This window comes from Hylobates moloch, unplaced genomic scaffold, assembly GCF_009828535.3.
Source record: "Hylobates moloch isolate HMO894 unplaced genomic scaffold, HMol_V3 SCAFFOLD_17, whole genome shotgun sequence".
Lineage (NCBI taxonomy): Eukaryota > Metazoa > Chordata > Mammalia > Primates > Hylobatidae > Hylobates > Hylobates moloch.
In genome coordinates this window covers 35,060,858-35,083,946 of record NW_026652292.1, presented here as the reverse complement: position 1 = coordinate 35,083,946, position 23,089 = coordinate 35,060,858, and the positions used below count along the sequence as shown (strand labels likewise).

The window sequence follows — 23,089 nt, the reverse complement described above, 5'->3', positions numbered from 1 at the left end:
TAGATGGACATATTTGCTTAAACATTTACTCAAACTCACGGGTGAACCATTTCTTTCAACTTTTGCCAAAAGACTGTGTACTCTAAATTCATGTTTATTTTTAAATTTGGATACAAGTTTCCTGTTTGCTTCAACTTTTCTGTAGATTTAGTGGCACAATGGCTCCTCTTTTTTTGCTAATAATTTCCACAAAATATAATCTTATTCTAGCAATAAGCAACATTCATTCATGATACACCAATGTATCTTTTTATTTAAAGACTAATTTCCTCTGTATGTTTAATGGTTATTTTAAAATGTTATATTATAATGGCTTTATTTTATCCAAGTATGTGCTAATATAAATTGTAATGATAAATCAATGCAGAATATTTATTAACAAGCATAGTCTTCTGGTGACAGAAAATTTCAACTAATTTTGTATTAATAATAATAAATATTCAATCTAGAAAAAATTAAATACGTTAAATTTTAACTTATGAACTTATTTTGCTGCCAAGAATTATGATGTGGTGCTCAATAAGAGATTATCAAGTTTAAAAGCATCTTATACTAATAAAATTCTGTGGGTAACATAAGATAGAAATATGAGTTCAAGGAGAAAAAAATAAAGGATGGAAAATTTCTGACTGTTACAAAAGAGCTTATTCATGTGCTTTTTGAATACAAGAAGGTGGGTATTTAATACATTTAATTGAATGATTTAACAGTTTTAAAAGTCAATGTGCCAGAAATTATATCCTCTTTAATTATTTAAACCTGCAATAAAAATTTTATGTTAATTAAAAAATATGTGATGGGGATACATAATTTTTCCAAAAATGTTAGGAGGTCTCAGAACAAAGCATCGTGTCCAGTTCTGCCCTAGGAAGAAGGAGATGAATGTGGAAAGGGAACAGGGTGGGGGAGGAGGGACTGCCAACTCTGGAATTTTGCCCAGGGGCAGGGCCCTTACCTGTGTCCCCTAGCCTCTCTGGGGTGCCTCTGCCTTGTGGTGAGGGGATCTTGTCTGGCTTTCTAAGAGAATATGAAGCAGATGAACCTCCAGTGCAGACACTTCATTCTGCATAGTATTTGCTCAAACTGGCATCCCAATGGATTCCAGTGGTATGTCCTTGACTCTGTATAGTACTGTGAAGTTCATCCTGGAGTGGTCAATACCCTACAGGAGAAAGAGCTGGTGGAGTGGGATATGGCAGGGGGGCAGCTAATCAGACGCCCTGGAATGCTAAAATCTTGGCAAAGCTGCCAGACAGATGAAAACATGTAGTGTTATAAAACTGCATGATGGAATGGATAAGACACATGGATGACCTTCTCATCCTTCACTGTCTAGAGCCCTAGGAGACTCTGAGCACCAAATTCAGGTTTCTCCATGCCTCAGCCTCCCAAGCACAGATGGGCCTCTAACTATCCCTGTTGGTGGTGCCTGCCCAGCCCTCTCCTTGCCCTCATCAACCCTCTGCCAGTGCTGCCTGCTCCATCCATTGCCATCTCATCTCCCATGGCTCCCCAGAGTCTGGCCACTCGCACAGGACTTTTGCCAGCAAATGCTGACTTGGCATAAGGTGCACTGGGTTTTCTGGGTTGAAGAAAAAAGCCAGTCCCATCCTATGTCGGTTTTCCAACTGCTCCAGAAGTTATTTCCATGGTGTGCCCAGTTCTCATAAAGTCAGGCTGTGTCCCTGAGTGTTGACTTGGGGTCTGGATTGGCAGGAATGAGGCAGTTGGGGGAGAGAGTCAGACCCACTGACACACCCTGTTGGCAACAACAAACAGGACACATGGAAATGAAGGGAGTTCTTAGGCAGCCACAGCCCTGTGGTCCCCATGGCTCTGAAGGCCAAAGGAAATATGTGAGAATGTGAGGTGGCTTCTGCATCTTGGAGTTAAAACAATAACCTCTTCAGTCTTCCTTTTTCTTAATGAAACCTAAGGTCACCTTCATGATGGGCAGGTATCACTGCACCACAGCCCTTTAGATCGGGGGTCCTCAAGGTGGAGTCTGAAGTCAGCAAGGTGGAAGCCATTTCCACCATGATACTAAGATGTTTTTTCATGACCACTCTCCCTCAAGTGGATCATGGGATTTTCAAAGGCTCCATGATATATGGTGACATCTTCGCTCTGATGACAAACAGAAGCTGTGCTTGTATGTTCTTCCGTTTTAAAGCTGTCTCAGTTCTAATGTCTACTACAGTAAATATCAATAGACATAACTCAGTAGATATCACAAAATCTCTTTGGTTGTTTTCAGTAATTTTAAAATGTAGAAAAGAGTCCTGAGAACAAAAAGTTTAAGAACTGCTGCCACAGGTCTTATGTTCCAGAATAAGCTTCTAAAAAGAGGCTAGAAATTGCTCAAAATAGCACAGAATTTGAGGCAGAGTCAGAAAGAAAACTCTGTACCACACCACACTGCTCAGGTTTGCTTCAACTTTAATTAATGGGATGCCATTAATGTTCATGCCTACCGTGCTGCACTCTGAAGAATGTTAGGTTTCCCTGAACGAAGGCAGGAGCAGGACCCTCTGGGACAGGAGCAGATCTGATGGAAGCCAGCAGGAGAATCACTTTGGGCTGCAAGGTGACCACATGGGAACAGTCAAGGAAAAATATGCCTCATCTCCTGGATTCCAATCGTAATCTAATCTGTCATGGGTAAGATTCCCTTCTTTCTGTTAATGGACGGCTCCTGCAGTCTTTCTAGACGTTGAGGGACATAACAGTTGGGGTACACATAAAAGAAGTCTTAGAAGTATCTAGAACATTTGTCCATTCATTCAATGATGTATGTATAGTACCTGCCATGTGCCTCAGACAGGTGTGGGCCCCAGAAATACAGCAGCCACAGATAGACATGGGTCCTTCTCTCTACCAGCATGGCCCATCCCCTCCATTTCAGATGCCAGAGGCTGGAGGGATAATGTGACCTGCCCAAAGCCACACAGCAGTTGAAAAAGAAGCATCTACTGTACATATGTCCTCTGGGGGATAAAACAGAAATAGGTGGCACATTTATGGCCCCAAATGAGTTTATGGTCTTGTCAGAGAAATGAGAGTTATACTCAAAATGATATAAAGACTTGGATGGCAAAGCCTAGGTATTCCACAGTGGGATAATAAAATAGTTGTTTAACTGCTTTAACTGCTTTAAGGGCAGTTTTTTTGGGGGGGAAATCATTCAGGGGGATAGGGCTTTTGATGGTTTTCATTTATTTAATATTCAATTTATCGGCCATGTATGGAGGAATTAAATAAGAAATTATGACGGATATGTACAATCAAGTGGAAAATTGGTGTAGAATTGATTGAGTAGAGACATAGAGTGAAGCTTAGGCTCTGAAGTGTAATCCCAGCACTTTGAGAGGCTGAGGCAAGAGGATTGCGTGAGCCCAGGAGTTCCAGGCCAGCCTGGGCAACGTGGAGAAACCCTGTCTCTATAAAAAAAAAATGCAAATATTAGCTGGGCAAAGTGGCACTCACATGTAGTCCGAGCTACTCAGGAGGTTGAGATGGGAGGATCACTTGAGCCCAGGAGGTGAAGGCTGTAGTGAGCTGTGAATACACCACTGCACTCCAGCCTGGGCCACAGAATGAGACCATGTTTTTTTTTTTTATCTTTTTTTTTATTTTTTTGAGATGGCGTCTTGCTCTGTTGCCCAGGCTAGAGTGCAGTGGCGCAATCTCAGCTCACTGCAAGCTCCGCCTCACCGGTTCACACCATTCTCCTGCCTCAGCCTCCCGAGTAGCTGGGACTACAGGCGCCCGCCATGACGTCTGGCTAATTTTTTGTATTTTTAGTGGAGATGGGGTTTCACTGTGTTAGCCAGGATGGTCTCGATCTCCTGACCTCGTGATCCGCCCGCCTCGGCCTCCCAAAGTGCTGGGATTACAGGCGTGAGCCACCGTGCCAGGCCTTTTTTTTTTTTTTTTAGAAAAAGATTCAATTTATCAAATTACACATGTGAAACTCAAGCTTCTAATTGTGAGGTTTTAAGTTCTACCTATAAATAGAACAAGATCTGCAAGCCTAGCAAATTTTAAAATTACCTTTGAAGTCCTTAAATTAATATTCTGTATCACTTATAAATTCAGTTAAATGCCTTTAAACATTTTAAGCTGCATGTACAAATTTAATATATTTTATTTCCTTTTTAAGGAATTCAACTGCCTGATTTAACAAAATTATCTGATTATCCTGATTACTGAAATAACATCTTAAAAGTTAACAAGTCACCATCTTGTAAGTATGGTTAAGCTTAAGTTTTTAGTTGTTTGCTTTTTTTTTTTTTTTTTACTTTTCAATATTAGGTAAAACTTAGTAATATTTTCACTTAAAATTAAAAGTCTAAATTAGTTAATTAACATTTTAATTGAAATGTCAAGACTGACCTATTTATAACTCACATGCCTAAAATACCAAATGTGCACAGATTCCTAACACAAAAGTATTAATACTGTTGAGTTGATATTCTTAAACATTTCTATATCCAATTCTACCTCTTTCTGAAATAAGACTTAGCTGGGGAATAATCTGGGTCATTCTGTCAATTTCTGGGCATCGCTTTTTTTTTTTTTTGCATTGTTTTCTCAACTTATTGGAAGTTGCACAGCAATCAAATATATTGGCCTAGATCTTTATTAGATTCTTACTTGCTGCCTCAATCTTGAGAACACTTAAAAGTGGTGCCCCTCAGCCGTGGCCTTTACATTCAGGTGACAATAACTCATTCTTTTGCTGCTCAAGCAAAATTTCAACTTCTGCTCAAAATGGTCCTTTAATTAGATTTTGCTTTTCTTTGGATCCTAAGATATGTGAAAGTATCTGATGTCAAACATAAAACACCCTTGAATTGAGGAAAGCCTGTATTCTTCTATTCCCCCTATTTTTAGAACTTCGTAACTCTTAGGAATGTTAACATGTGGTGTCTGCTGTGCTAAGCGTAGTGAGTCTTTTCCATATGTGAGAAATAAAAAGTCCTGCTTGTACTTTATATTTACATTTTGACCCCTTCCACTCCACTCCCTATAATCACATTTTAAGTTGAGGCCCCGGTCTTCAAGGAATTTAGTTGTGCATTCTTTTCTCTAACTCTACGATAAGCTCTTTAAAGAGTTACATTCACCAATAGATCTCTTGAAATCCTCAGCACCTAGCACAGGATGCCCAGTGTATTTGTTAACTTAGCAATGTTTGATGAATTAAATAAGGTATTATGATAAAAATGTACAATCAAGCGGAAAACTGGTTTCAAATTGATTGAATAGAGGCATAGAGTGAAGCTTAGGCTTTGAAGAAATTTGGCAGCAAAGAGGATGTAAAGATACGTGAGGTCTTAGGAAGAATTCTGTGGATTGCTGGGAATAAGTGAGTTAGAGAAAGAAAATAACAACGAAGGTACTGAGTGTGTAATTACTACGTGCCAAGCTCAATTTCAAATGTTTTATATGTATTAACTAACTCATTTAATTCTCCTAACATTTCTGTAGGGTAGACAGCATCATTATTGCCATTTTACAGAATGAAGAAACTGAGGCACAGAAAGTTTAAGTCATTTACTGCTATACTGTTTGTATGATAATTTACTTTAAAATATTTCAATGTAGGCTGGGCACGGTGGTGCACGCCTGTAATCCCAGCACTTTGGGAGGCCAAGGTGGGTGGATCACCTAAGGTCAGGAGTTCAAGACTAGACAGGCCAACATGGTGAATCCACCGTCTCTACCAAAAACACAAAAATTAGCCAGGCGCGGTGGTGGGCACCTGTAATCCCAGCTACTTGGGAGGCTGAGGCAGGAGAATCACTTGAACCTGGGAGGTGGAGGTTGCAGTGAGCCAGATCATGCCACTGCACTGCAGCCTGGGTGACAGAGCAAGACTCCATCTCAAAATAAATAAATAAATAAATTCAACACAAACTTCAGTGCGACATTTGTATGTATAACTTTAGCCCTTGGGGTAGGTAGTTAACATCAGGAATCTATACCCCAAAAGTGGCCATGTCCCCCAGGCCCCTTCTGCCCAGTCTTGCCTGGCTGGTTGATATGGTTTGGCTCTGTCCCCATCCAAATCTTATTTCCAATTGTAATCCCCACGTGTCAGAGGAGGAGCCTGGTGGGAAGTCATTAGATCATGGGGGTGGCCTTCCCCTTGCTGTTCTCATAATACAGTTCTCATGAGATCTGAAGGTTTAAAAGCAAGGCACTTCCCTTTTCACTCTCTCTCTCTCTCTCTCGCCGCCATGTAAGACTTCAGTGCCTTGCTTCCCCTTTGCCTTCCGCCACGATTGTAAGTTTCCTGAGGCCTCCCCAGCCATTTGGAACTGTGAGTCAATTAAACCTCTTTTATTTATAAGTTACCCAGTCTCAGGTAGTTCTTTACAGCAGTGCGAAAATAGACTAATACACTGGTCCTGCTGTCAGAGTATTGTTCCATCTATGTGCAAGGTGCTTGTCAGAGTGCTTGAGGACAGAGCAAGGAGAAACCAAGTTTGCAATAACAGATTTGTGGTAGTTTGGTGCCTGCTTGCCTATAAATATTTGTACTTTTAGCAGAATTTGACCTCAGACTTGCTGTCATGTTACCATAGGCTTGTTAGAGGTTGCCAAAGACTGCTCTACCTCTGATCACCAGAGGTTACTAATATCTACTACATTGCTGAAGGCACTCTGCAACTGCCCCAGGTCACACATCTGGCAGGTGGTAGCACTAGCACTCACTCCAGGCCACTAGCGCCCTAATTAGCATGCCAAACTGCCTCTCTGGAAGAGGATTGAACAGAAGCGAGCAGGGCATGAGTGAAGGAGAAGGGTTTTCAGGCAAAGGGAGATATTCCAGGGCATAGCTAGAGACAGCAATGTTTTAAGAGAAAAGATTTCTTTCAGTCAAAAAGGGAGACAGAGAAAGGTATGAAGACAGTGGGTATCGGTGGGTAAGTTTAGAGGCAGAGGGAGGAAATCAGAGCTTCTGCCTGGTGGATCATATTTCCTTGGAGAAGTAGAATTCAAGGGCTTGGATTGAAAGTAAAGGTGGTGGGGATGGTGCTGGCTTACGTTCGGGGGCAATGGGGAGAAAGTCCCTTCTGTGTTTCCCATGTTATGTGAAGAAGCGTTGCCTGGGCCCAGGAGTGTGGAGCTTGTAGGAAGGGAAGCCTCAGAGGCTAAGCGTGGCCCCAGGGTCAAAATGGGGAATGTGTTCCAACCTCCAGTACCTGTCAAGATATCAGGGCCATCCAGTGGGAGGCCTGAGATACAGCCTGTCCCAATGAACATCGAGAAGAGGAGCAAAGCACAGCCCAAAGGCCCCAGTAGCCAGAGATATCCGCTCAGCAGGACTCAACCTTACCTCGAAGGGGAGGACGATCAGGCGCTTTCCTGTCCCTGTCCAAAGTGCGTTGGAGAGTTGAGGATGCTCGCGGTGAATTTTAAGATTTCCTGAGGTCAAAGAGTAGGACAGTCAGTTCTGGAGGAGACAAAATGACTCTGCATTTTGTTCCTCTGCAAGAGCTGATGAATAATTCAAGGCAATGCTAAGTAAGTGAGTTCTGCCAGGCAGGCTGGCTCTGAGCAGGGACCTCCCGGCGGGTTGCCATGGGACTGTGTTCTCAAAGACCCCTTGTTCGTCTTACATACTCCTTAGTGTCCCTGGTGCTGATGCCACATGGCTCCCAGGGAACTCCTTTTCAGCCAAGGGGTTGAATGCCTGCTACAGAAAGGCCCTGGAGGAACTTCCAAACTGAGGCGGAAACAAGAATGGTTGGAGAGACCGTGTGACTCTCTCTTGGGTATTTGCATTGTACTAAGAGGACAAATAGAGGGGTCTTGCCAAAGAAAAGAAAAGAGGTAAAGAAAGTGGGCTGCCCGGCTGGGGAATCCCAGGGACCTAACTGGTCCTCCCTACTGCCTGCTGTTGGGGAAGCCATGGGGCTTCCTTCCCTGCTCAGGGAGACAATCTCCTTCCCAAGGGCAAAACCCCGTACATAACACAGCCCTGCCCCATCGTGTCCCCTTTGGACTAGATTTGTTGATTCTTATTTGAAGGAGGAGATGTCAAGAGCCCTCAAAAACAGTAGATGCCCACCTCCAGCTGGCGAGAAACGTAAACGCCAGCAAATCAGATGCCTCAGACAGAAAGATGATAACCATATTGTCTTGACTTTACCTCCAAATTCAGCTGTTCAGTTATTATTATTGTATCCTATTATACTAAGAAAATACCTTTGAGGCACTTTAAATGAGCAAAACCTCATCTGCTTCCTTAGTAAGGGCAGCTGTGCAAAATCCTGGCACCAAAACCCATTATCACAGAGAACTACCCAATAGAAAAACCGATGCTGTTCCCAAGTGGCCTCTCTCTTTGCCTCCTCACCATGTGGAAGCCTGACCTAGTCCGTCATTCATGAAGTTAAAAAAAAAAAAAAGATGCTTGTGTCATTAGACTGAACCTTCAGAGTATAATATAGTATAATATTCATGGTATTCATATAGGTTTCAGTATAAAATATTCAGTTTGATAAAAATGTGTTACAGCAACTCAGCCGTAAACTCATTTAGGAAATACTTGCAACCAAATCCAGGTCTTGCATGGAACAAGGGAGTGGAGGTTGATCTCAATAAATCTCTCATTCATCTTCAGCATTCCCCAAAACACAGAGTAAGGCAACAGCAGCAGGGGGTGCAAATCCTACTCAGTGAGCCAACCCCCCCACCTGCTGACTTAGAGTTAGTTACTCCTTGGAGTCAGTGTGGACTGAGAACTCTCTGGCCACCCAGGGAAAATTAAACATATTATTTTATTACAACAGATGTCCCCACTTTTTTGTAAAGGGATGCTCCCTTTTATTTTCCCAAAACCATGTACCTGGGGGTAGGAGGCATGTTACCAGGGAAGTCACCATGTGTGTGTGCGGTTGAGGGTGTTGTGTATGTGTGTACTGGTGCAACAGACTGAGTGTGTCCCCCCAGAATTGATATGCTGAAATCCGAATCCCCAGTGTGATGCTATCAGGAGGTGGGCTTTGGGAGCTAATGAAGTCATGAGGGCAGAGCCCTCAGGGATGGCATTGGTGCCCTTATGAAAGAGCCCCCAAAGAAATCTCTCGTCCTCTTTCTGCCACGTGAAGAGGCAGTGAGAAGACGGCAGTCTGCAATCCAGAAGTGAGTCCTCACCAGTTCCTGACCATGCTGGCACCCTAATCATGGACTTCCAGCCTCCAGAACTATGAAAAATAAATCTCTGTTGTTTATAAGCTACCCAATCTATGGTATTTTGTGACAGCAGCCTGAATGGACAAAGACAATTGGGGTGGTAGGGGGAGGGCGGCCTTAGGAGGAATTACCACCTATTAAGATGGAGCATTGAGGGTCCACTCAATGTAGCAAGCAGAGATCAAGCACTGTGAGCCATTCTGTGAGAACGGCTAGGATTTAGGAAAGAGATAAATGGAGACAATAACAATAATGATAATAGAACACTTTCTGTGACTAAACTCTATTCTGAGTCTATGTATTTTGAGAAATGAGTCATCTGGGGAGAAGAGCAACAACACATATCTAATTAACAATAAACTCAGGCCTAATGTAATACACAGTATATTTAAGAAAAGAGCTATGAAATTGCAAAGGAGGGAGCTGGAGAACAACATTCTGCAGTTGGAGGAGAGAGACAGGAAAGGCTTCCTGGAGCAGTGCATTTGTGTTGCAGCACCTGCCCCGGCCCAACCCAGCCTCCACCCAGAGGCACAGTAACAAGGCAGAGGCCCTCACCCCTGCCGGCCACGTGGGAGGCCATGGCACCCATTTGGAGGAGCGCCCCCAACCTCCATTTTATCCCCTTTCTATCTGGAACGGTTGCAAAGCTAAAAGCCTTCCGAGGCTGCCTTGGAACTCAAGCTCTACAAGAGAGCTTGGTTTAGCCAGAGAGCTGCCCTTGCCAGAGATATGGGAGGCAGACAGGAGGCAGAGGCCATTCTCCATGGCTGTAGCGGCTGATGAGTGAGCGTCAACAGATGTGGGTGTTTCGACAGCAGACCTCCAGCTTCTGCTTCAAGGGGTGAGGTGCTTGAGGCAGCAGCCCTGGTAATTGTGAAAGCAGCAGCAGCCTGTTCTCTGGATGCTACCCATGGTTTGGCCTTGAAACCTACACTCGATCAGCAGCCTCGTGACTTCTGCCCCCGCAGCCCCTCCTGTTTGAAATACCTAGAATGGTTTCTGTTTTCTGTACTTTACTCTGAGAAATAAAGATGCTTTGGAGGACTAATTAACAGCTCCTACAGATAAGTAATAACATAGAGAAAATGACAGCTAGTTTGGACCTGGCCACAATCACTACATCCATTTGTTAGCCTCTTACAAATTGGCCTCTGTTCTACCACCCTAAGAGAAAAACCCTATCTGAGATATCCAGCGACCCCATCCTTGAAGAGAGACCCCTTAGTGACCTCTCTGCTTATTTGTTGCCCCTCCCTTCCTTAATATGGTTTCTTCCTGTATCTGACCTTTCTGTGACTACCTTCTCTTTTTCTCTGAATTATCTTTTTTCCTACCTCTATCAAATTGCCTAAGTTCTTGGCCTTCTACACTTCTAACTTTGCGTTCTGTCTCTTGGGAAAATATATTCATGCTTTCTTTTGTCATTTCTGATTATCTGCTATGTGCTAGGAGCTATGGCCCAGGTGAAGTTAAGTTGCAAGATTCTTGTAAGAGAGGCAAGTCAGTTACAGAAAAGGCACTTTCTAGTGCAGTGAGCATTCTAGGGAAGGTAGCCATAAAGGGCTTTGAAAATGGACGGTAGAAAATGGAAGGTAGAAAATGAAGGAGGCGGCTGGGCGCGGTGGCTCACGCCTGTAATCCCAGCACTTTGGGAGGCCGAGGCGGGTGGATCACGAGGTCAGGAGATTGAGACCATCCTAACACGGTGAAACCCCGTCTCTACTAAAAATACAAAAAAATTAGCCGGGCGTGGTGGCGGGCGCCTTGTAGTCCCAGCTACTCAGGAGGCCGAGGCAGGAGAATGGCGTGAACCCGGGAGGCGGAGCTTTCAGTGAGCCGGGATCGCGCCACTGCACTTCAGCCTGGGTGACAGAGCAAGACTCCGTCTCAAGAAAAAAAAAAAGAAAATGAAGGAGGCTTCACGAAGAAGACAGCTGCCCCCGCAGCTGAACTGGAGAGGACTTTGATAGGTGATAACAGGCTTCAGGGAAAGGAAAACATTTTAACAGGAGGAAATAACATGAGAAGAACTGAATGAAAGTAAAAAGGTACAAGGCACATGGGGAAATCCTACTCGCATCCATAAAGCAATCCAGTAAACGGTGTGCATCACTTAATGACGGATATATGCCCTGAGAAATTTGTCCTTAGTCTACTTTGACATTGTGTGAACATCATGGAGTGCACTTACACAACCCTAGATGGTATAGCCTACTACACACCCAGGCTATATAGGGTAGCCTCTTGCTCCCAGGCTGCAAACCTGTGCAGCAGGTTACCGTACTGAATACTGTAGGCAACTGTAACACAATATAAATATTTGCACGTATATGAACATGTCTAAACATAGAGAAGGTACAGTCCAAATACAGTATTATAATCTTACGGGGCCACCACTGTATAAGTGATCTGTCATTGACCAAAATGTCATTTTGGGTGCATGACTGGTTAGATTGTGAGCTCCGTGGGTGAGGAACCTGTTCACTAGCTGTCTCTCTTCCCAGAATTCAGCATTGCGCCTGGTACATAGTAGGCCCTCACTAAGTACTTGTGAATGAAAGACAAGAGAGACGAGTGGATAAGTCTAGTTCAGAGCCCAAACACTCTCTTCTGCCCACACTGCTGCAGTTACGTCAAGACAGGGAGACAGAGCCCTGAGCGAAGAACTCTAGTCCTCAGCATTTTCCATGAACCCCAGCCAGAGAGCTTCCTCCTTACTTTCCCTTCTACTCCTCTGTAGTTAACCAATCTATTGGGTCGAAGGTACCACTAGCCATCAGCTAATGTTGATGGTTCTACCTTTAGAATTTATACAGAATATAACCCACTTCATATTCTGGATTCTGCTACAACCAAGTTCATTGCTCACATTCCACCTTGATCCCTGACAAACACAGCAGCCAGAATGGTCCTTTCAGGAACATCAGTCCCAGCACATTACACCTGTGCCCTATCCAGCCCCACATGTTCTCCAGGGCCTTACATGGTCTCCTCTGTGATATGGTTTGGCTCTGTGTTCACACCCAAATCTCATGTTGAATTGTAGTCCCCAGTGTTGGGGGAGGGACCTGGTGGGAGGTTATTGGATCATGGAGGTGGATTTCCCCCTTGCTGCTCTCATGATAGTGAGTGAGCTCTCACGAGATCTTGTTGTTTGAAAGTGTGCAGCACTTCCTCATTTACTTGCTCTCTCTCTCCTTCTTTGCCGTGTGAAGAAGGTGCTTGCTTCTCCTTCACCTTCCACCATAATTGTAAGTTTCCCGAGGCCTCCCCAGCCATGTCTCTTGTACAGCCTGTGGAACTGTGAGTCAATTAAACCTCTTTTCTTCATAAATTATCCAGTCTCAGGTAGTTCTTGATAGCAGTGTGAGAAGGACTAATATGCCCCACTAACTTCATGACGAGCATGTACACTCACTGCTTCGACTTCAGCTATTTCCATGCTAGCTAATTTCCTTCTCACGCACGGTGAGACATGCATTTCAATTATCTTCCTAGTTTCTTCCAGCTCTTGCCTATTTACCTCATTCAAAGAGTGTTATTCCCTCTCCTTTCTTGGTCCCTTTTGTGAGCCAAGAAATAAGCTGTATTAAGCCTAATAAACCTAAGAATAATTTTAGAGATTTAACTACCCTGGGGTTTGCAATGAAATTAGATTAAACAAAGAACCTAGTTGGCATCCGCTGAAGTTTGTCAGAATCTTACTTCTGTAGAGTATATCAGCATTCCCACAGAGGTTTCGATTGCCTACTTCTGCTCTCCTAATTAAACCTGCTATTCTTTCGAAGGCCAGCCTCCTTCAAATTATATAATCTTTCCAAAATAATGTCTTACTTAGGATTATTGTTTTTATGATTGTTTAAATAGTAATATAGAAAAATAGGGTTTTCTTATTTCTTTCCTTTGCAATAAAAAATTTTCAACAATATAATAGCTTAAATAGGCGATTGTGATGTCACCCTTAGGATATAATCACTGCTTGTCACATTGTTTCTGTAGAAAAACCAACTCACATAGGACGAAATGTGATGGAGTGAAATCATGGCAGTGTGATTTTCAACCACCAACTTGCCTTGGAAGGGAATGTGGGGATGTGCACCGCTGGAAGCCATGTGAGTTTTGAGAGTATGTAAATTCAGATGACTGGAGGGAATGTGGTGTGGTAAACAATTACGCAGTGCCTATTTGTGTGTGCATAATTGGTTGCTAGGACTGAGCCATGATTAGTCACCAAATTACAAAAGCATGACTTTTCCTTCAGTGGATGTAGCACTTGCCCAGGATACACAGCTTGGAGACAGTAGCATGGGTTAGATTTTTGCCCCATTGGCTCACTCGGCAGAGGTCTGTGTGCAGTGTACAATTTGCACAACTATATTTGGACCCCTGCTAATTTATCCAGAAAAATTGCATTCATATGATGCCCTACAAAATGCCAAAATCTACAAAGCAGTCAACCCGTATAGTCTACAGAGAAAGGAAGGACACGCTTATTCTAGTGACCCAGATTCAAGTCATAGCCAAAGAAGCAGTGAGGATAAAAGGTCAAAGACAAAAGTCACACAATCCTGGAGCTGGGAGAGAAAGAATGGGTCATGGATGAGGCAAAGGGAGACAAAGAGGAAATAGATTGGAGAGAGGGAAGAGAAAGGAAGGAAGGAAAGAAGGAAGAAAGGAAGGAAGGAAAGAAGGAAGAAAGGAAGGAAGGAGCAAAGAAGATTCATGCATAAAAATTATAAGTTATTTCTGAAACATTCATGACCCCCTTCCCCTTTTTGAGGCATTGTTGTGGGGAGACAAAGATGAGTCCTGATCCTTGAGATCGATCTACTCACATGCAAAAGAAGGAGCAAAGCAATTACACACAAACACACACAGACACACACACACATGCGATGAGGCAGCCATCCTTGTAAATTTCAAACTGCAGCAATGCACAAGAAGTCCATATTAGTCAATATTAGTAGCTATGCCAATGAAAAGTTCTTGCTTCTCAGACCAGCACACCACTCTCAGAAGCCAAAGGAGGAGAAAGCTTCAGAGAGCTAAAGTTAAATCTGTTCAGGAGAGGCAATGCTCCCAGGGATCTCACTGTTTCATTTCACAACACACCTCCTTGTGTTGGTGCCCTGGGCACCTGATAAGCTGTAAACAAGAGAGAGATGGGACGTTGATTTTGAGTCTGTGTGTCCTTCAGAGAATCTACCCAGGCTAAGTAAGATGAAAATAAAGGGATGGGCTAGGGCCAGGATTTTAGAGCTTGAACATATTTTGCTGCCTGGGAGAGTGTCTGTAAGCAGATGATAATAATGACAGTTGGCTGTAGGACTTGGCAGATGCATTTCCCAAGCATTTTCAGACTTAATGAGTCCAGAGAGCATCCCGTGGGGCAGGACAGTCACGTTATTAGCAGATTACGGTAAGGAAATGGGGGAAATCTACGGGTTCAAGTGAGTGATGGGGACACCAGAAGTAAGTATCTCAGACTGAATCTTCACAAACACTTTTGCTTCCAACCTTTCTCCCAGGAGGGGCAGGGGAAAGGGGTGACTTGAAGTATGAATGTGATTTCAGGGAAGAGGAGAGTGATTCTCCACATGTGCATTTAGTCCCTTGTCCTCATATTTGCACACACGCCCATGATGCGGCCTGAGCTGGCAGAAGCCACCCCACTACAGTCGGACCTGTATATATTGTACCACTCGCACAATTATACGTGGGACCCTGCAAAGTTATCCAGAAAAAAATGCACTCATATGAGCCCTAGTCATCCGGCTGCCTAGCACTTTCTCAGTACCCTTCCCTGGGTACTGATTTCTGGATTTATGAATCCCACTTCTCCAGGAAGAAGCCAGAAACTCACTTTCCTAAGTTGTCTATAGCTGGACACAAGCATGGCCCTGGCCCCTCAGACAGACCGTGCCAGACTTTGATTGTAGGAGAGCCTGGTGGAAGAAAGGGTGCGGGTGGAGGAATTCTGATGAGGGTGACAGGAGACACTTAGTTTGCAGAGGCAAAGTTTGCAGGGTTCCAGTGGTAGCTCCCCTGCTGTGCTGTAACAGCAGAGACTCTCCTGGAGCAATAATTAAGGTATTCTACCCAGCTCAGTAGCCTCCAAGCCTGATTGTCCAACTCTCCTAGGCACTCTGTGTAAAAACCAATACAGTTCAGTGACTACAATTGAAATAGCTACAGTGAATTCTGTTGTTTGCAACCAAAAACTCTTACTAATTGTCTTTGTACTTACAGGCAATGCAAAAAAAAAAAAAAAAAAAACCCAAACTCAGTAATAAAAATGAAATTTTAATGTAACAATTTTAGAAAGCATTTAGGTATTCAGAAATGCTTTTGCAAAAAAGTATAAATGTACTTATACTTTATTTTAAAATCAAAGAAACAGAATCCCAGAGAAACCTAGTCATATATCAAGCTGCTTAGCACATTAAGATTAAAATGAGAACTAGGGGCCGGGTGTGGTGGCTCACGCCTGTAATCCCAGCACTTTGGGAGGCCTAGGCGGGCGGATCACCTGAGGTCAGGAGTTCAAGTCCAGCCCGGCCAACATGGGAAACCCCGTCTCTACAAAAAATACAAAAATCAGCTCTGCATGGTGTGTGCATGTCTGTAATCTCAGCTACTCAGAAGGCTGAAGCATGAGAATCACTTGAACCCAGGAAGCGGAGGTTGCAGTGAGCCAAGATTGCACCACTGCACTCCAGCCTAGGGGATAGAGTGAGACTCTGTCTCAAAAAAAAAGAAAAAAGAAAAAAACACGAGTTGAATGCAACATTTTATAAATCAAAATTAATGTAAAAATCCATGATGAATGAACAGAATATCAAAATTTTAAATAAAGACAAGATCAGTATTACTGATGTTTCCCTTTGTCTCAGACTCTGATATATAGTTACTTATGCTGTCTTTAGGGAACTTGCACATGTTATCTTTAAACAAATTCATAGCACAGATTAGACTACTTTGTTGCCTCTTCAAATAGTCAAAGTTTAAATCTTCTTCTTCCTGGTATGTGAATCTTCTTCAGCAGAATATATAGTAGCATCTCTCTCTAGAAGCATTCCTGAGCCCACAAATTTGGATTAGATCAGAATCTCTGTGTCCAGACCTGTCTGGATCTTGCAGAAATATTAATGCTGGCAGAATCTCTAAAATAACAGAGTAAACTGAACCAAATTAAACACAAGGAGACGTAAGATCAAATTTTAATGAATATTTGGGCTGCTGGCTACCCAGCACTTCTCAACAGGTGAATGCCTTAATAAATCACAAGGATGGGAGTAATTAGTGTTCATTTCCCACTATATGCCAGAGGCCACGTTAGACACTTGAAACAGTGGATGCTTCTTGTCACAATTCCCATGAGGCAGGAAGTCCTATGACAAAAGTGAAGATGAAGTTCCTAGTTAAGAAGTGGCAGAGCCACATCATAAGCCCAGGGTAACAAACACCAGGGCTGAAGTCTCCCTGCCACATCATGCTTTATTTTAAGAAAGTGGACTTTTTTCTCAAGAAGCCTGAGGACCACAAAGCATCAGGCCTGGGCTTCCCCAGCAGGCAACTGGATATCGTTAGAACGATGGCTTGGGGAAAGCCACAGCTTCTCTTTTATGAGTGAAGGGAGTGGAAGGAGAGACAGCTGCAGCCTACGAGCCTGGAAATCTCTGTCCAACAACCAGCATCCCTCAATTCTCCCTGCCCTGCTGAGGGGTTTGTCTAGTCCCAAAGAAGCACCTAACACACTTTTATGCTCAATATACAATCCTAGGTGTTCTGATATGAGAAGAACTTCTTCAGAAGGTATCTTAATGCATATGGGGAAACTGAGGCCCAGGTAAGTAAATTTTCATAGAAAACTGAGACTAGAACCCAAGTTACTCAATCCCCGATTAAGACTGAGTTCATCACACCATACAGCCACGCAGATTAAGTCCTGACTCTGTCTACGCAAAAGACTGTGCTTCGTCACTGAGGCTGACAGACCCTCTTCAAAAGGTTTAGTCTGTACACCAAAGGTCAAAAACCAAACCAAACAAAACAAAAACTGGCATTTTATAGGCTAAATCTAGCTTGCAGCTGTAGTTGGGTTTTTTTTTTTCTTGGTTTGTCAAGTGTTTTTGAAAAATTTGAACTAGTTGATATAATTTAAAAATCAGGAGTTTTCACATGCAAATCCAGATTTCTGGCTCCCCTTGAAAAAAATCCAAGATCAGGACACACTGGAACCACTTTCTCACGTGGCAGCTATTGGTTAGAGCAGGTGGTGTGCTGAGCCAGATCATACTGGCTCACAAGAGCCAATGATAAAATATTCAGAGATCTTGTGGGCCACGTGTTAAATGGTAGCTTGAAACCAGCCGTAGGATCATTTACACCAGCCATGTTACCATGGAAACATGGACAGTGGAAACATTTGTCCATTGTCCATCTGCTCCTGCCCACCATTGGTCAAGGACGATGCCACCAGCAAAATTCTCTTGTTCTAGATTGCACATACATGAGTTGTCCTGGAAAATCCCAAGTCAAAGAAGCTGCACTGCAGGAAATCAATATGGTGCATGCCCCAGGCAAGGCATCACTGACTACACTTCCAAGAAACAAACGCCTGCAAAAATCAGGACAAGTTGATTTTGAAGCTGTGCAAAACAGGTGTCTATATATTGGCTTTTTTGAATAGTGTAGCTATGAACATTCTTGTACATCTCTCTTGTGCACGTGTATATATTTCTGTCAGATACACACCATAGGACTGGAATTGCTGGAACATAAGGTATTCACATGTTCAACCTTAGGAGAAATGGCCAAACAGTTTTCTAAAGTGCTCTTATTTATTTACATTCCCACCAGCCATAAAGGAGAGTTGTGGTTGCTTCAACATTTAGTGCTGCCATATTCTTTTTCAAACCATCACTTAAAAAATCACTTCCTATTGGCTCAAGATGATTGTCAGTTTGTACCTCTTTGGCTATTTGGTTTACTTAGCACCACATTTTATATTAGGCCATTTGTGTTCTGTGTCATGGCCACAGATGTGCTCACTTATTCCATGCTGATGGGGTAAGATCAACAACTTCACTTGACCCAAGTGGCAATCCAAAGCAAACAAGGAGGAAGGAATAAGTCAATAAAATTCCCAAAAGAAGTCACCATAATTGATTACATTTCATTTAACAGAAAACTATTCCAAGTCTTTGACTAATTTGAGACTCCCTGTTGTGATACAGAATCTCTTCCTCTGTGAGTTATTATAATTCTTGCCAGGAATATCCAGGGACCTGCTTTCCTCTGCTCCAAGTCTCAGAGTCCAGGCTGTTTGTAACACGTAATCTGTGATTGAGAAACAGGAAAAAAGGGAGACCATCTTACAAGGTCTGGTCCCAAACCTCCTTTCTCTTTAGTTCCAGCCCCAAATCAACCCTACTTGACTGTTCCCTCATGCCACAAAACAACGGAGTGCTCTCATTCCGAAGTGCTCCCTTGGCTCCCACTGGTCATGATAAAATTCACTTCCCGGTAGTCGTTTTGGCCTGACCTCCAACTAGGATCACCTCCTAGGAGATGCACCAAGTCTGCGAAAATCACCCTCAAGTATATCTGGCTTCTAAACGTCCTTTCCAAAGACTGAGCAGTAAGGATGAATGAATTGCAAATAGAAGCCGTTTCTTTTTAGGAAGCCCAAAGAAGCTCCCTGTGTTCTTCCTCTGCGACCTGGAGCGGACAGCCCACTCTTTGGCCATGATGAGCAGAGGCTCTCCAATCCTGCCTCTACCCTTTGTACTGTTCCAGCCCACCCGGGACAGGCATTCTTAGGTACACTGCTGGTCCATCCTGCCATGCCGGACCGTTCATGCCATGCCCACAGGGTGGTGTCCTGGGGGAGAGTCCTCCTCTCGAGAAGGGTGCTCTTTCTTCACCATGGGCAAAGGGAGGTCAAGCTGACCCCAACATTTTGTGTTGGCAAGCATTCAGGAGATGCTTAGTAGCTGTCAATTATCTCAACACCCCCTCATGTCCCAAGGAAGAAGTCACAAGTCATAGCATTTTTTTTTTTTTTTTTGAGACAGAGTCTTGCTCTGTCGCCCAGGCTGGAGTGCAGTGGTGCAGTCTTGGCTCACTGCAAGCTCTGCATCCCAGGTTCATGCCATTCTCCTGCCTCAGCCTCCTGAGTAGCTGGGATTTCAGGCACCTGTTGCCACGCCCGGCTAATTTTTTTGTATTTTTTTTTTTAGTAGAGATGGGGTTTCACTGTATTAGCCAGGATGGTCTCGATCTCCCGACCTCGTGATCCGTCCGCCTTGGCCTCCCAAAGTGCTGGGATTACAGGCGTGAGCCACCACGCCTGGCCAGCGTTATTCCTTTGACATGTATTCCTTCTCCCACAGGACAAAACTGGCTTGCTCACGAGTGGGTCCACATATCACACACTCCAAACGTGCCAATTCACCATACTTGCAGGAAGCAGGCAGCAATGAGGGTGACAGAAAGACTTCAGAGCTTCATCCGAAAACTCCTTTACTGAAATAACAGCAAATATTTATTGCTGGGCTCACTATGTATACTTACTAAGCACTTTCTATATATCTCATTTAATTCTCACAGCCCTTTGAGGCAGCTACTAGTATCTGCCCATTTCATAGCTGTAGGGACTGTGTCCATGAATTCACAATTAGGAAGTGGTTAAGGTGAGATTCAAACCCAGGAAGTCAACCTCCCAAGGCCATGGTCCCAGTAGCTATATTGTAGCAGGATTTCTTACCCCATCACCCAGCTGTGGATCCTCCACCCCCAGCTACCTGTTTTCATCTACCTTCTTTGTGGTCCCAGCTCCCAGGCTATCCTGAAAGTGTCTCCAAGGCTTTTGGTTGGGAGCCACCCCAACCTCTTGTCTTCTCCCCAAACCCCCAAGAGACGTTCTAAGATCAGAACCCTTGAAGCATTTTGAGCTGCCTAGTAGCAGAGTCCACACCAGTAGCCCTCAGCTACTAGCAGAGCAGAGTCCACACAACAGACCTGAAATCCTCAGCTTCAAGTCCCAGCACCATCACCCAACAGGAGTGAACATTTAGCAGGTTATCTAAACTCTCCAAGGCTTGGTTTCTATGTCAGCACCACAGTGTAATAATAACGCCTGCCTAATAGGGCTTTTCATAGGATCCAGTGAGCTGATGAATGTAAAACAGTACAGTTAAGGGCGCAGTGAGTACTAGCTTTCACTAGTCATAAAACACCTGTTCAGTTTTTAGTTTTTGAAATCTTGAGGTTAGAAAGTGTAAAATGGATTCCCTTTTAATTCTGGCTTTTCTCCAAGTCTTCCTTTCCTTTATCTCCATTTTATTCCCTGTTAGAAGTCTCCATTCTAACGGTGTGAGTACTTAACACAGTGCCTGGCCCTGAGCAGGAGGCAATGCCAGTGTTACTCCTTCCTTCCAGCTTCTGTTCTCCCCACATCATCCTGATACTAACTTATCCTTTCCCTCTTCTCTTGATATTTTTGTTCACCCTTTTCTAGCTGCTTGAGGGGAGCTGAGAGACCTAGACACTATATTTAGAGTGGCTTAGGCAACATCCACAAGGCCAGAATAGCTCATCTGTCCAGAACTAAAACGAGATCCCTGCTCTACATACTCTTCACCCAGCCCTTTTACGGGGTATCCAGTGTCTGACTTTGGATCATGATTTTGTCTTACAGAGGGGTGTTATCAATGTCCATTAAAACCACAGAGTGGCTGGGTGCAGTAGCTCATGCCTATAATCCTAGGACTTTGGGAGACCAAAGCAGGCAGATCACTTGAGCCCAGGAGTTTGAGACTGGCCCAAGCAACACGGCGAGACTCTGTCTCTACAAAAAACACAATATTATTTGGGTGTGGTGGTGTGTGCCTGTAGTCCCAGCTACTTGGGAGGCTGAGGTGGGAGGATCACCTGAGTCCAGGGAAGTTGAGGCTGCAGTGAGCCATGATTGTGCCGCTTCTCTCCAGCCTGGGCAATAGAGTGCGATCCCATCTCAAAAAAAAAAAAAAAAAAAAGGCACAGAGCATTTTATCAAAAAGCATCAGTAAGACACCCGCGAAAAGTGGCTTCTTATCTCAGAAGTGTGGTTCTGTTCATGTCAAATACGCATTTTCATATCTCTTGTAAGCACATATGATTGAGGTTAAATCTCATACTCATACTACTGCAGTGGCTCTTGATCAGGGAGAGTATCAGAATTGCATTTCCGAGATTTCTCAAGATGGCTTTAAAATCACAGAACCAGGGATGTGTGTGTTTTGATTCAGACACTGTTCCCACTTCCAGACCCTGCTTCTGCCTTCCCAGTCAACAACCATTGTCCTCATAGCTTTTTAGATGGTGGGCATCCATCCAAATGAACAGCTCTGGAAATGAAATCTTAAAAAATCAGAATAGGCTGGGCCCAGGGGCTCACGCCTGTAGTCCCAGCACTTTGAGGGGCCAGCGTGGGAGGATTGCTTGAGCCCAGGGGTTCCTGATCAGCCTGGGCAACATAGTGAGACCCTGTCTCTACAAAAAAATTTTAAAAAATTAGCCCCGACAGGTGGAGCGCACTTGTAGTCCCAGCTACTTGGAAGGAGGAGGCAGGAGGATTGCTAGAGCCTGGGAGGTCGAGGCTGCAGTGAGTACACACACACACACACACACACACACACACGTACGTATATATGTATATAGATAGTCTAATTTCTGTCCAAAGACGCCCTACTTGCTCCTTGATTCTCTGTCCTTTTAAAACAGCCTGTCTTTCCAGTTAACACCTAAGGCTCTGACTTACTTTCTTTTCCCCAATAGTTGTCATAGCCGTCTCCAGCATGTGTTCCTTCTATATTTCAGACATGGCATAGGAGACACAGCAATAACTAAGTAAGTACAGCAAATCAAAAGATGGAGCCCCAAATTGAAGCCAAGTCTACTATATCTTATCAATTTACCCAGTAACATTGTCTCTCTCTGTAGAGGTTACCCTTTTATGCACATAAATGTGAATTAGAACATCTCTGCCCTGCACCTTTCAGCAGTACAGCTCTGCAACGATGCACGCTGCCATCCATTTCACTGGAACATTTGCCGTAAAGTTGCTTTTAAAAGACATTCTCTTACAATACTGTCAATGGCCCTTGCATTAAAAATGAGAAAAATATGGAAACATGTATTAAAATATTCAGAAATAAATGGCTTTTTTATTACATAAAAGCTCTCATGTGTCTCAAAGGTACTGAGAATAGAATACTTTATCATAAATTAGATTATTATTGCTGGGAAAAGATCTATTTTAATGCCACTTTTCTTGGGGATTAAACCAGACCCTAACAGTCCATTTGGGGGTGTTCATAAATGTGTAAGTCAAATACTGAAAAGCTTTAAGTGGAAAATACATGCTGATGAAGCAATCTTGGAAAAGACAGAACACATTCTGTTTGTTCTCATGTCTGGCAGGGGGCAACTATCGCATCCAGAAAAAAAAAAAATGAAGATAATGACTTCTCTGCAGCTAAGATGAAGATCCACTGAACTTTGGGGTTTAAATGCAACATTAGAACTTCAGACTCTCAGCACCTAGGTCTCCAGCTGCTGGGTGGTGCCAGCATCAGAGATACACTCTGCAAAACATATACTGTCTTAGGAAAATGTGACCCTGTTGTCCTTTCAGGCCCATATTCCACAAGGAGACAAATGGAGACTTAAAAGGAAAACTGCAGCTCCGAGCGAAGAGAGAGCAAGTTGTCTTTTCTGATACAGCCAGGAAATAAGATGTTCTGGTTAATACGTGCTAAAGATGTGGTGCTGACTTTCAGACTCAGAATATGAACACATGTATTTCTCATTAAAACTATATTAAATGTTA

At 43.5% G+C, this 23,089-nt stretch overlaps 2 long non-coding RNA genes across 2 annotated transcripts in view; one reads left to right on the top strand and one right to left on the bottom strand.

The window, feature by feature from the left end:
- LOC116456869 (uncharacterized) overlaps positions 1–7,473 on the bottom strand; it is a 19,256-nt gene extending 11,783 nt beyond the window's left edge. Inside the window, exons 1-2 of the long non-coding RNA XR_004244830.2 lie at positions 7,349–7,473; positions 2,475–2,580 (exon numbers count right to left, since the gene is read on the bottom strand). This is a non-coding gene — a long non-coding RNA (uncharacterized LOC116456869). The remainder of the gene's footprint in view (positions 1–2,474; positions 2,581–7,348) is intronic.
- Positions 6,241–23,089, top strand: LOC116456870 (uncharacterized). The gene is made up of 6 exons (XR_009210581.1): positions 6,241–6,328; positions 13,213–13,325; positions 16,997–17,062; positions 17,715–17,877; positions 22,036–22,107; positions 22,201–23,089. It is a non-coding gene; the product is annotated as an uncharacterized LOC116456870 (long non-coding RNA).